General features: G+C 43.0%; 1 protein-coding gene and 1 pseudogene across 1 annotated transcript in view; both read right to left on the reverse strand.

Annotated features, from left to right (window-relative positions):
• The window catches only part of TMEM168 (transmembrane protein 168), a 62,362-nt gene extending 60,707 nt beyond the window's left edge, over nucleotides 1–1,655 (reverse strand). The window contains exon 1 of the mRNA XM_090287388.1: nucleotides 1,574–1,655. The gene's annotated coding sequence lies outside the window, so the exon portion shown is untranslated. The remainder of the gene's footprint in view (nucleotides 1–1,573) is intronic.
• A 4,071-nt stretch (nucleotides 1,656–5,726) lies between these two features.
• On the reverse strand, nucleotides 5,727–6,089 carry LOC150001862 (small ribosomal subunit protein uS14 pseudogene; annotated as a pseudogene).
• Between the last annotated feature and the right edge of the window lie 7,054 nt (nucleotides 6,090–13,143).

Raw genomic sequence — 13,143 nt, forward strand, 5'->3', positions numbered from 1 at the left:
AGTGAAGCTGAAGCTACAGAGCCTGGGCAGGGTGATATGGAGGGTCTGCTGTTGCCCATGCAGCAGACCCCCCCTCTCTTCGCAGCTGAAGGATCCAAGGGAAAGACGGAGTCAATACAGCTTGGCTTCAGGTGCGCCGCAGGAGTTGCCGGTGTTGACTACAACGTCAAACCGCCTTAGGGACTCCGGCTCCGGATTTTCTGTCGGGGTTTACTCCCCTAGCCTTTCCCCTGAAGAGGTATGCCGCAAGGCAGCGGAGGTTTTTTGGAATCAGAGTTTTCCTTCTCTGAAGGAGTTTAAAATAATGATTATAAAACTGGTCAAGGAACTGGGAACAGATGAACTCGAGGAGAACTTCAATAAAACAGAAAATACTGGGAAAAAAATCAGAACTGAAGAATACAGTAAGTAAAATGTAAAATACGTACACTAGAAAAAATCAACAGCAAATTAGATGATTCAGAAGAACAAATCTAGAAGAGAAGGTAGGGGAAATCACCTAATTAGAACAAAAAAAATTTTTTTAATGAGCATAGTTTACGGGACATCTGGATTGTTTTATATGAATCTCATAGAAAATGAAACCAAAATTCTATAATAGGTACACAAAAATAAAAAGAATACGTTAAAAATAAATTCAAACATATCACTAAAGAAAATCATTAATGCACAAGAGTTCATTCCCACCAAATCATTATTACCAGAATAGTTAAAAGTCAATAAGTAGTAGAGGTAAGGGATTCCATGAACTTCTGGATTGTTTCCCTCTCGGCCTTACTCCATCCTTGACTTAATTCATTCATCTAAATCAATCAGTTAAGTTCTCTCCCAAGCCCCACCTTCTAGGGAATGGTTCACTAGGGAATCCAGGAATCACCTATTACATGTAACATCCTTCAACTGAGAAACTACTGTATTTCTGTCCCATTTAGGGAAAGTGTCAAAAACTTCAAGAACCATACTGAGCAGCCAGGGTCGAGGAATGCCAGTGGTTGGGTTCTATAAATTCATATAACTCTCTGGGACTATTTCATAAAAGGAAAATGGAGCCTCGAATATTACATCCCTCAACAACAGGGCAGCAACAACCATTCTTGCATTCCGCCTCCTACTAGAAAGATATAGGAAGTCAGAAGAGCCTGGCTTCTCAACCACCCCTCTACTCTACTTTGGGAGAAGGCGACCGCTACTGGACGCCCAGCTGAGAAAAAACTGGGTGATATTATTATAGATTAAATCCTCCGCCTCGTCCGCCCCCCAGCCATCAACTTCTCTCTCGCCAGTATCCCTGTTCCAGACCCAGGAAGCCGCCTGGGCAGAGTTTAGGGTCCGCACCATGCGGAGCCCTGTGAGGTGTCTGTGCCCAGTCTCACCGCCCAGCTGTTCACCCCCTCACCCTCTACCTGACTCGACTGCTGCCAACAACGCTCTCAACCCTCAAAATCGTCTCTGGGAGCAACGCAGTAAAGGCAGCCCTAAGGGGCTGTGCCTATGACTCCGAACGGGTGCAAGGAAGAGTCGAGGGCCTGAGGCCGCATACACTAGGACAGCCCAATCTCTTTCGTAAACTTACTCCGTATCCAGCCCTGCCACAGCCGCCATGTTCCCGTTGCTGAATTCGCGGCGATACGGAACGCCGCCGTGGTCAAACTGAGCAGCGCGCTTCCTGCGCAAGGACCGGCCCTTTCCTGCAAACCCGCCTCGCGGCCGCCATCACAGCTGTGCCCGGCGCTGTGCGAGCATCTTCACCGAGGGCTGACCGCGGCCTTATTTGCCTCCAGAGACCTGGAATCAGCAGCAGAGAACAGGGAGCGGGAATACCACGAAGAATCATACTGATCAAGTCCATGAAGCATCTAGGCCACCGCCTCGGGCAGGACGGAAACTTGGGCGGGGTAGCCACCTGTGGATTGAAAAGTACTGCAGGAGGCGTTGCTGGTGTTTAATACCTTTAGAGTAAGATATAGTTTTGTGTCCTTTTACCAGCTAAAGCCCAAGCTCCCTAGGCTCACCTTCAAAGCCTTTCTTGCCTCCTTTTCTAATAGAAACTCCCTTTAATACACCGCCGGGGTCTTGATCGACAACCCCTTCTCCTGGCATGTTCCATTCTCTCAACTTACCCCTGTCCCTTAGTTCAGCGGCCTCAAATCGTGAGGGTTCTTCAAACTCCAGGGCTGATCCTCATTTGTACTCTGAACTAGCTGAGTAAGTGCAAGCAAGGGGTTAAGCATTTCACAACAGCTGCGGAGCAGGATGGTCTTGGGGTTTGAATCCTGGTTCTTAAACTCTCTTAAGTACAACCTAGGGTTCTGCATCTAAAAAGTCGTGATGAAACCTTTTTTTTGCAAAGTTGTGAATATTCAGTGACACAGTATTTATATTTCCTGGCATAAGGTAGGCCCTCAGGAAGTACGAATTCTCCTTTCATCTTTAAGAGGCCCTTCTTGCTTGTCTGCCTGCCTTCTGTCCCTATCTTCATTTTCTGTTTATAGCTCTTAGGGAGGTTAATCTCTGAACCCATTTCCTCATGTAAATGAATGCTCATAATATCTGTCTTACAGAGTTGTAGGTAGGGATCAAACGAAATGACGTATGTAAAAAAATTCCTTAAAACCTTTAGATGGTTTATGTCTTTTAGGATAAAGCTCACAATCCTTAAACAAGCACAGACAAATTGTGTAATCTGTCCCCTCCTTACTTTCAGTCTGGCTTCCCACCACACTTCCCCAACTACCTTCATCCCTGCCTGCTTTCATTTTCTCAAATGCAGGTGTAGGGGTGTTACAGAAACGGGGTTCCAAAAAACCCCAGAGTTTGCGGCTGGGGGATGGGGAAAAGGAAGCAGCTTTTAGAATGCCTCCACATGCCTGAGGCTGGTGGCTAGTGTCTTTTTTTTATGCAAAATGGCTTTAATGCATCCAAAGCCTCAGGTAGATGGGAGGGGACTTGGACCAGGGGATGGTATGGAGAAAGCACACAGAGCCTGCGTGAGGTTCTGTGAATGGTCAAAACTGGTTACCGCACCCACTGCTTCAGAGGACGTAGTCAGGGATTTAAAAATAAGGAGCAGGCATTTTAGGCAGGCTGACTGTGCGGGTTCGACTGAGGCTGAGGCTGACTGTGTGGATTTGACTGGGAACAGACTGACCATGTGGATTACAAAAGGACTAACTATACAGTTTACAAGGAGGCTGAGAATCCATGAGGTTCTGGATTAAAAGCTGGTGGACCCCATAACACAGACGAGGTCTCCCCAATCAGGACTGAATGATTGGCAGCTACTGGTAAAGCTGAACTGTGTTTGCAAAGTAGGGAAATGGTTTCTCTAACTTTTCTAAAACTAGCCTGGTTTGGTAGGGGGGGAGGCAAGGATATGTGTTTATGGGTGTTTCAAAGAACATAAGACTTAACAGAAATCCGCAAATAACCAAATCTATATAACTGTTAAATAAACAATTCTTTTTCTTTTCACTAAACTCTGGTATTGAGAGTTATAATTTTGGCAGCGGGCAATCAGGCCCCTAACTAAAGAGCCCGTGGGTTTGTTTTCAATTGGAGCAGCCCAGGGGTTCTGTAACAGTGGTACCAAATATTCCCTGTAAAAAGTTTCAAAGGTCTGCTAAATATGTAAGTATGTAAGGGCTTTAAATGTTCTTTGTAAGAAGTAGCAAGGACTTGCTAAAAGGCCTTGGAAAAAGGAGTGTTATAGCAATTAGTGATTTACAAGCTAAAAGCACCTCAGCCACTATTTGCTTGTGTCTTGTTTATACGAGTTAAAAGCACCTCAGCCTCTATCACCTTCCATTTGCTTGCTTGTGTCTGGTTTATAACATTTGTGAAAGTTATACTTTACAGGATACCTAGCCCTTTTAAAATAAATTGCTTCGCAAAGAGATCCTCCCTGGCTGGAGAGCTATGCTGCCGCCGGAGATAACCTTATAGCCTTGTGAATTTCTGTTCCTGTTACTGCCAAGACATTCCTGCAGTCCTGCCCAGGGGCAGATCTCTCAAGAGGAGAAGAGCCCCCCGCATATTCCATCCTAGTCCCTTTTATTGAGGAGGGTAGTCAGGAGATACAAGGTCAGGATTCATAAATTACCAATCAGCTTCAAATGCTTGGGTTACAGTTAACAATTACTGATTACAGATAATGTAAGGAACACAGTGACCATTCTGGGTCAGGGTCTGTTAGACAGTCTGGGGCCTAACAGACATACTGACACTAGGTGCAAGGCTTCATACATTTTTCTGGGTGTTTGATGCTACACACTGTTTATAGTTAACTAACAGATAAGAAAAACAAAGCAAGCTTAAAAGCATAAGATGCATTCTTTAAATCCAATTCCCACAGGAACCCTCTGAGTGGCCTTTGAGTCATGCCTGCCTCTGGCCTTTCTGGTTTTCCAGTTGAGTTTTATAGGCCTCTTAGGGGACTGGCTTGCATCCTGGCTACAGTTTCTGAAACCACACAAAGTGGTCCCCTACAAGGTGCCTATACTTGTATATAAAGGTTTCTGGTACCAAGAATTAACCAATCCGTCATCGTCAGCAGCCGTCCGTCTCGAGAGACGATGGTGTAGCTTCTTAAGAGTCTATCTGCACCGCTGAGAATGATTGTGCAGTCCGACTCGGGAGTGACACGGTATCTGTCTCCTCCCGTGTTGAATCGACATCTTGCGATGACGCTGGAGTGTCCTCTCCAGTGAAGCTGAAGCTACAGAGCCTGGGCAGGGTGATATGGAGGGTCTGCTGTTGCCCATGCAGCAGACCCCCCCTCTCTTTGCAGCTGAAGGATCCAAGGGAAAGACGGAGTCAATACAGCTTGGCTTCAGGTGCGCCGCAGGAGTTGCCGGTGTTGACTACAACGTCAAACCGCCTTAGGGACTCCGGCTCCGGATTTTCTGTCGGGGTTTACTCCCTTAGCCTTTCCCCTGAGGAGGTATGCCGCAAGGCAGCGGAGGTTTGGAGTCAGAGTTTCCCTTCTCCTTAGCCTTTCCCCTGAAGAGGTATGCCGCAAGGCAGCGGAGGTTTTTTGGAATCAGAGTTTTCCTTCTCTGATGTGCCCTGACTGGAAGATCGAACCAGCGACACTTAGCTCGCAGGCCGACGCTCAATCCACTGAGCCAAACCAGCCAGGCTAATTAATCACATGCAACATGATTGTGCAACTATGTGATGTGACTAATAAGATGCAACTCTATTATATGACCTATATTTATGGTTCAGGACAGGGCATTAACACCAGATGGCTATTGTTATTTTTTTTTAATTTGAAAATCTAAGGAAAAAGAGGTCAGTGCCCCTGACTAAATAGTCAGGTATTGCTTGTTTTAAAAATTCTTGTGGCACACCGTCCTGCTTGTGGCTGGTCAAAAATTGCTGGGCTACAGAATAAAGTCTCAATTCAGTATGGCACCTGAGGCCCTCCAACACATGATTCTAAACTCCCTTTCCCTGGCACTATCCTGATATTATAAATATATCAGGGTCAGTTCCTGACATCTGGCACATCCATAGCCAAACACCTGGATATAAAACAGCCACTGGGAACCATTTCGGTGACAGGAGATTTCAAGAACAGTTATTGATAGCAATGTAAAGATCCTAATAGCAGGAACATTTATTCTTCAAGACTTGCTTCTATGTAGGCAAGACCTGTGTCCTCCAGGCCAGGATTTCACCCAGAGGATTAAGAAAACCTATTGAACGTATAATCATAATTTTTTTTGAATTTTTAAATTTTATTTTATGTACAAAGAGCTAGCCATTCTGTAGTAAGGTAGATGTCTCGAATGACTTGTTCAAAGGAAGTTCACTTAGTCCAACTTAATGAAGCCTATATCCTTCACGTACTGATGGAAACAATGGCGGCACATATTAAGGCCATACTTCCGGATCAGGCCATGCGGGTTTGAGCAGACGCGGCAAGGACGAGAACCCTGGTCGAATTTTCTCGGATGGCTCCAGTAGAGCTGCTGGTGACCCATCTTGCTATCTCTCAGGCAACGAGGCAAAGGAAGGATAATCATAATTTTTAAAAAAGGAAAAGAGGAGCAGGCAGCACCTGTGACAGGAAGACTGGATGGTCCTGTCATACATTTCATTCCACTGGCAAGGTGTCACAGATGACTCCTACATTGTTTCTTCTTGTTTTTTTGCTTGCTTTACTCCTACCTCTCTTCATTCTTCAATACTGTTTAGAACTAAACATACTCAAATTTTATTTCCATAGACAGTCTTGATCTGCTGGGCCTAATTCCTTGTTATTTTTATGTAATACTTTGAGATTACAAAGTGCCATCACCTATATCATGTAATCCAATCTTTACAAAAACACAATGATTAAATATTTTCATCACCATTTTACAGATAAATTAACCAAGGTTCACAGAAACTACACTGTCCCAGACAAGGGACTTAAATGTCAATCTTTTGGCTTCAAGTCATAGTTTTCTAAATATCATTTCCCTCTCTGGGAAAATACAGAACTTTGCAGCTGTATCCCCATCAGCATTTTGTTGACCAGTGTGACCAGTTAGGACAGTGCCTTTTGGACCAAACTTGAGGATCTGAGGTCTTCATTTGCATGAGGACAGGCCAATCAGGGGACTTCTTTATATATAAGTTTGCTACCTTCTGGTTCAGGGAGCATGCTTTCCCTTTCCACTGAAGATTAAAGACTGTTTCCCCACTGGACATGAATCACCAAAGAAAGCTTGTTGGACCAGAGTGGAGCAGAGCAGAGCAGAGCATGTGAAATGGACCAGACTAGAGCAGAGCTGTTTAGTCAAAGATGGGCCTTGCCCCAGGGCTGTTCCACAGTCATGCTGTCTCATAATTGAGCTGTAACACTACTGAGATGTTCTGCAGTCATGCTGTATCACAATTTAGCTATTTGCACCTAACAAATTTTTCTTCTTCACTGCACCCCAAACTGGGGATTCCTGATGATGTTGCATCCCCATCAGTCAACAGAAGTTTGAGAAAACTCACTATAAAACAGTCTGGTTCTCATGACTTTTTAAAGAAAGTATTTGACTCCCTTTTTGGATTCTTATGTAACAATTCTTTTCATACTTTCTGTTATAATCTTGATGTATGTGTCTTGTTTTTTCTGCAAGACTGGAAACTTCTTGAAGGCATAATTTATCAGAACTCAGTATGTAAATGAATACCTTGCATAGTGTAATACAAACACTTATACACATATCATACTTAACTGCCTCACAGCATCATATACAGTGCCCAGTGTTTATAAAACTAGTTTCAAAAATATATAGTCAGATCCACAAGGCACATACAAGAATCAACCAATTAATACATAAATAAGTGGAACAACAAGTCAATGCCTCTTTTTCTCAAATGTACAAGGAAAACTCTGACTCCAAAAAACCTCCGCTGCCTTGCGGCATACCTCTTCAGGGGAAAGGCTAAGGGAGTAAACCCTGACAGAAAATCCGGAGCCGGAGTCCCTAAGGCGGTTTGATGTTGTAGTCAACACCGGCAACTCCTGCGGCGCACCTGAAGCCAAGCTGTATTGACTCCGTCTTTCCCTTGGACCCTTCAGCTGCGAAGAGAGGGGGGGTCTGCTGCATGGGCAACAGCAGACCCTCCATATCACCCTGCCCAGGCTCTGTAGCTTCAGCTTCACTGGAGAGGACACTCCAGCGTCATCGCAAGATGTCGATTCAACACGGGAGGAGACAGATACCGTATCACTCCCGAGTCGGACTGCACAGCCATTTTCGGAGGTGCAGATAGTCTCTTAAGAAGCTACACCATCGTCTCTCGAGACGGACGGCTGCCGATAGACGAGGTCTGTATGGAAAAAACCCAACCATTGTTAATATAATGAGAAAGGTTTACACAACATCGATACAACCTGGCAGCCAAAGGGAGTGGACTGGAATGCACATGTGTGAACAATGATGACTTCACTGTACTACTAGTCTGTGCGGGTAGTAGACGCTGTTGAGTGAGCATGTGTATTGTGTGGCTGCCACATTCAAAATGACTGAGTGAGTAGAGCAACAAATCTGCATCAAATTTTGCATTAAGCTTGAACATTCCTCTGCAGAAACTATTTCGATAATTCAGCAGGCCACTGCTACAGGCAACTGGTCATTGGCAGTTTCATCACAACAATGTGTCTGCTCATGCATCACGTCTTGTGCATTTTTTTGGCAAAACATCAAATCATCCAGGTCACTCAGCCCCTCTATTGTCCAGATTTGGCACCCTGCAACTTCTTGCTTTTCCCCAAACTAAAATCACCTTTGAAAGAGATTTTAGACCATCAATGAGATTCAGGAAAATATGAAAATATGACGGGGATCTGGTGGCAATTAGGAGAACTATGTGAGGTCCCAAGGTGCCTAGTTTGAAGAGTACTGAGGTGTCATTTTCCTATGTTACAATGTTTCTTGTATCTTCTTCAATAAATGTCTCTTTTTCATATTACATGGCTGGATACCTTCTGGACAGACCATAATATATATTCATTTAGACAGCTGCATTGATTAGGCAATTCAGGTAATGTGAATGAACATAAACTTAGAAATCAGATAGAACCCAGATACATTCTGGCTAAGCCATTTTTTCTAAATCTGTAACTTGAGATAATTGCTTAACATTTCAAAGATTCAGTTTCCTCACTAGGATAGCGATAATAGTTAATTTGTAAGCACATTGAGAGAATGAAAGTGAGGCAATCTTTGTATAGTGTTTATTTAGATAATAACAGGTGCTTAGTAAATGATAATTGCTATTTTCATGACCACTGAAAGGACTTTATTTAGAACTGAATAGTATTTTTCAAAAATATGTCTTTTATGTTGCTCCTTTGGTGATTTTCTAGACTGTTGTCATGTCAAAAAGAAATACTAAGTCTCCACTATGTTCTTTTATGCAAGGCCTCTGTAGTGCCATTACTTTAGTTGATGGATTCAGACAAGTACTCTACATAGATTACACTCATAACATGGAATCTGGTAGAATCAAGTGTAGGTTGTGCTTTTGTAGAGCTAGGAAGTCAGTACTTTAGGAACTGAACTATGTTTCAATGTTTCCCTCCCTCCATTTAAGGTTGTAATTAATATCCCTAATTCTTTCCTACTCTTAAAAAATTGGTGATTCTCCTACTTCATATTATTTTGTATTTAGTTCCAGGTGTACAGCATAGTGGTTAGACAATCATATACTTAAGAATTGTTCCCCTTAATATTTCAAGTACCAACCTGACACCATACATAGTTATTACAATATTATTGATACTATTCCCTATGTGGTACTTTACATACCCATCACTGTATTGTAACTAAACACTTGTACTGCTTAATCCTTTAATCTTTTTTACCTAGCCCCACCCCCTGCATCCTAGAGTCTTTCCATTTTGATTATTCTGTTCCTTATATTACATTTATAAGTGAAATCATATGCTATCGTAATGGGGAATGAGTACATTATACTTATATAAAGCTACCCATATTAATTTTAGTAAATACTAAAATCAGCTTGTTACTCTTAACCCGATTTTTATCTCAAAGCTAGAGTTTACATGTTAAAAGTTTCTTTTCTAAGTGTACTTTACTGGAATCAACAGGTTCAGTTCCTGTGTAAACCTGAGAAACAGTCTGACCTCAGAGTCTTGCCAACTTAAGGACACATGCTGACCATAAAATTCCACATTAGACCAGCTAGGACACTGCCTGCATGTCCACAACCCTTCCCTCTAATCTCTTTGTTCTGCTTTCCCTCTCTTCTCTCCTCATAAAAACTCTGTCTGCACTAAGATGTTAACTTGTAAATTTTCCAATTAGTAATCAGTTACGCCAACCTTGTGCTACAGTTCTCAGCTGCAGGTGTGAGATATGCCGGTGTCATCCATAAAGCATGTGTGTGTCCCCAAGGAATTTTTTAAATTTCCACAACTCCCAACAAGAATCATTGGCTAGACCAGAAATGTTAAGATGGGCTTTGGGGGGAAGATGGCGAGGCAGTAAGTAGCAGTGTTGTCTGCTTGCTCCTGTGGTGGAAAGCTTGGGAGACGGACGGGGAGACAAGTGAATGAGAACAAACTTTGGACAGCTTGAGTGGGGAAGGGAGAGCGAGAGTGGAGTGGAAAAGGGCAGAAGGCCCGCCAGTGCTCTCAGGAGGAGTCGTTGGACCTACCAGGCCCCGTGCTCCTATCATACCGCACCCCAGCGGGACAGTTGCAGACTGGCTCACCGCCCAGAATCTGCTTAAAGACTGCTGCCTACTGTGGGCGCGGTGAACAGTGGAGTCCTGTAGGGAAACAATAGAAAGGTTTCGGTGAACCAGCCAGAGGTGCGGGAGGACAGTGAGTGGCCCGGACTGTGGGAAACTGTATGATCTGAATCTGGGTGGAGATCCTGCAGACAGACAGGTCTGGGCCGTCGACCCCACACCCCTGGGTGCGCGCATCGTGGTGTCCCAGACTTTGGGAAGCTGTGTGAACTGAGACTGGTGCTGGCGGCACCACATACAGGGCATGCGCATCCATTGCGGTGCCACTGATCAGAAAAAAGAAGAATTGGGCCGGGAGAGCTGCATCAGAAACACGGTCTCAGACAGGGCCCAAAGCGGGCAGGCAAAGCGCGCAAGTGAACGGAGAGATGCTGCCAGCCAGGGACTGACACAGGTTGGTGCTATGGCTCGGAACACAGAGACTTCTTGGGAGGAGGAGCGAAGGCAGGATCCAAGGCAGGGCGGGGACCAGGAACATGCGCACTGGTACACCAACAGAACAGCGTAACTAGAGAAGCTTGAGGACTGCTGGAGGGTGCTGCAAGACAAGTGGGGAGAGACCCCATGCTGCGGCTCACAGCAGATAGTTACAGCAGGCCCCAGAGTGAGAGAAAAGCAGCCGCAGAAACCAGCCAGAGCTCCTCAGAGCCAGTCAACCAGGGAAAAATTTGAAGCTCATGGAATTTTGGCCAGGTGTGGATCCAGAAAAAAAAGACTGCACACACAGGCTGAACTGAGTAAAAACTTTCTTTTTGATTTTAAATTTAAGTGAAAGAAGGAAGAAAAAAAAATTTTTTTAAAGGAGAAGAAAGAAAGGAGGGGAAGGAGAAAAATATTTTTCCTCTCTTTAAACTATCTTTTTAATCTTTTTCATACCATCTCTCCCTCCCACCCTTCATCTTTAATTGCTGTTTGTTAGTTTTGTTTAACCTCCCGTTCACACTAAATATATAGCATGCAACTACTATATAAAACTAATACTATACACTACCACTTTCTTACTTTATCCTGCATTCTTCCCTCTCTCTCTTTTTTATTTTATTTTATTAACATACAATGTAAATATTACTTACTGTCTTGCATAATCTTGTCACTACCTGCTACTATTACTACTCTATCATCCCCCCTCTCAAAAATCATCTCTTTCCTCATTTAAAACAACTCTTACCTATTTCTCCTATGATATAACAGTCCTAACCTCTCTACATTTGTATTAATACTGGCTCATTGGGTACCAACAGTGGAATAGAGGGTGGGGGATATTTCTGAGGGTGTGGGTTTCTTGCCTGGTCTGTGTGTTTATGTTTTTAACAGCATCTCCACAAAAGAACCTCAGACAGGGTGGACAGAGTGACTCTCAATCAAGTAGCCAGACGGAAGGTCTCAAGAAAGAGTAATGGAAACATAGCAAGACAGCATAAATAAATGACATAAAGGGTATCCCAAGAACGTCAGGCTCAGGAGATGAAAGAGGCTGCACCACTGAAACCCCCAGATCTCCTATAAAGAATCTCATAATACAAAGGTGGGAAATCAAAGCAGACAAATTCAAAAAACAAAAACAAACAAGAAGAATCCAACATGGTAAGATGCAGAAACAACCTCCCAATGACAGGAAAAGAAGAATCCTCAGAAAGAGAGGTAGATGGAAGAGACATAACCCAAATGTCAGATATGGAATTCAATATAATGGTGGTGAAGAAGCTCAATGTACTCGAAAAACTGAAAAATAATTACGATAACCTCCAAGGAAGTTATCAACAGCTCTAAGCAAATTACAGGGAATTTACAGAGAACTACACCAGCATAAAAAAGGACATAGAAACTATTAATAAGAACCAGGAAGAAATGAAGAATACAATCTCTGAACTGAAAAACACAGTAGAATCAATCACAAGCAGGCTAAACGAAGCAGAGGATTGGATCAGTGAGTTAGAGTACAATGTAGAAAAAATTCCCAGACAACACAACAAAATGAAAAAAGATTGAAAAAGTGTGAAGATCTAAGGGAATTATAGAACAGAATGAGACAAAATAATATCCGAATCATTGGAATACAAGAGAGGGAAGAGGAAGAACAAGGAATAGACGGTCTGATAGGAAGAATAATGACAGAAAATTTTCCTACCCTGATGACAGAAAGGGTCGTGCAGGTCCAGGAAGCACATAGAGTCCCAATGAAAAGGAACCCCAAAAGGCCCACTCCAAGGCACATCATAATTAAAATGGCAACATTCAAATACAAAAAGAGAATCCTGAAAGCAGCAAGAGAAAAACTGCAAATAACATACAAGGGAGCTCCAATAAGGCTATCGACCGATTTCTCAACAGAAAAACTACAAGCCAGAAGGAAACGGTCAAAAATATTTCAAGCAATGAAAAACAAAGGCCTACAACCAAGAATACTCTACCCAGCAAGGCTCTCATTCAAAATGGAAGGTAAAATAAGGAGTTTCTCAGACAAAGGAAGACTGAAAGAATACATCCACCAAACCAGCATTGCAAGAGATGCTAAAGGGAATGCTTTAAGAAAAAGAAGAAAAAAAGAGAGGGAGAGGAACACAGTAACAAAGGGAAATGAATAAATACATGTCAATAATAACCTTAAATGTAAATGAATTAATTGTTCCAATTAAAGGCATAGGGTAGTGGAATGGATATGAAAACAGGACCCACATATATGCTGTCTACAAGAAATACACCTCAAACCAAAGATTTGCTCAGACTGAATGTGAAGGAATTTAAAAAAAATTTCCAAGCAAATAGACATGAAAAAAAGAGATGGGATAGCAATACTCATATCAGACAAAACGGATTTCAAAGCAAGGGCCATAAAAAAAGACATAGAAGGACATTTCATAATACTTAAGGAAACAA

This window comes from Furipterus horrens, unplaced genomic scaffold (genome assembly GCF_987537825.1).
Source record: "Furipterus horrens unplaced genomic scaffold, mFurHor1.1.pri manual_scaffold_9, whole genome shotgun sequence".
Classification (NCBI taxonomy): domain Eukaryota; kingdom Metazoa; phylum Chordata; class Mammalia; order Chiroptera; family Furipteridae; genus Furipterus; species Furipterus horrens.